This window comes from Rhinatrema bivittatum, chromosome 15 (genome assembly GCF_901001135.1).
Source record: "Rhinatrema bivittatum chromosome 15, aRhiBiv1.1, whole genome shotgun sequence".
Lineage (NCBI taxonomy): Eukaryota > Metazoa > Chordata > Amphibia > Gymnophiona > Rhinatrematidae > Rhinatrema > Rhinatrema bivittatum.
The window spans coordinates 35,978,577-35,979,540 of record NC_042629.1 but is presented as its reverse complement, the minus strand read 5'-3'; positions in this window follow the sequence as shown (position 1 = coordinate 35,979,540).

Here is a 964-nt window from a genome sequence, read left to right as displayed (position 1 = left end):
ACACATAAAAAGAGTTAAATAAAAAGAGAACGTTTATGCATCCTACTCCCACTAATCCATGACAATCACAGGGCGACTGGAAATCAAACGTTTCCAGGTATGGAGAGTGTGAATTATTTTATTCTTATTAGTTTTATTTTTCAGGTGTTATCTGCTATTTTGAAATATTTTATTGGTGTTTGGGAAGTTTAAAAAAATGTATGTGAGTTTTTAATTATTTGATCTTCTATTCATCTGCTGTTTTTGAAATATTTTTATTAGTATGTTTTTACTATTATGATTATGTATTTATTATATTTGATGTTTGAGGAATGATGATGGCTCTGTTTTTCCATTGTTGCACAGCATAGGGAGTCTGGCGTCTTGTGGTTTCTAGTTCAGTTTTTGCCTGTAAGCTTCTATGGTTGCTTTCTTCTGTATTTGAGGGTCTGTTTGCATTCTGCAGATGTAAATGTATTGTGGGCCTATTGTAATATTTCCAGTGTTGCCTTTTCATAGGTAGGGTTGATACTGTTTGAGTGCTGGTATTTAGTGCTGTCTTGCTACAGTTAAAATGTAATTGTAATTCCATTTACTCATGACTTTTTTTAGGGTCAAGCGCACACCCAATAGGCCTCTTACCATATGGGTTCCTATTTGGCAGCACAGCAGTATATGTAAATATAGGTGATATTTTCACCTCTGAATACTGATGTTTTTCATATTATAAATGCATAACTATGTGAGGAGAGGACCAGGGGGTGGAGTGGTGTGCAAGACTATAAGGTTTGCACTGGCCAGGGTTTGTGGGGGAAGGGGTGGATCCAGGGATTGGGGGAGATGTCAGTTTTTAAAGTTTGTATCACTAGAGGAAGCTGGGCCCAGGAATGAACCGATGCTGGGTGCAGGGAGAGAGGCTAGCACGATAATTGTTTGCACAGGGCAGCAAAAAACCTAGCACTGGCCCTGAGAACCAAGTGGGGGG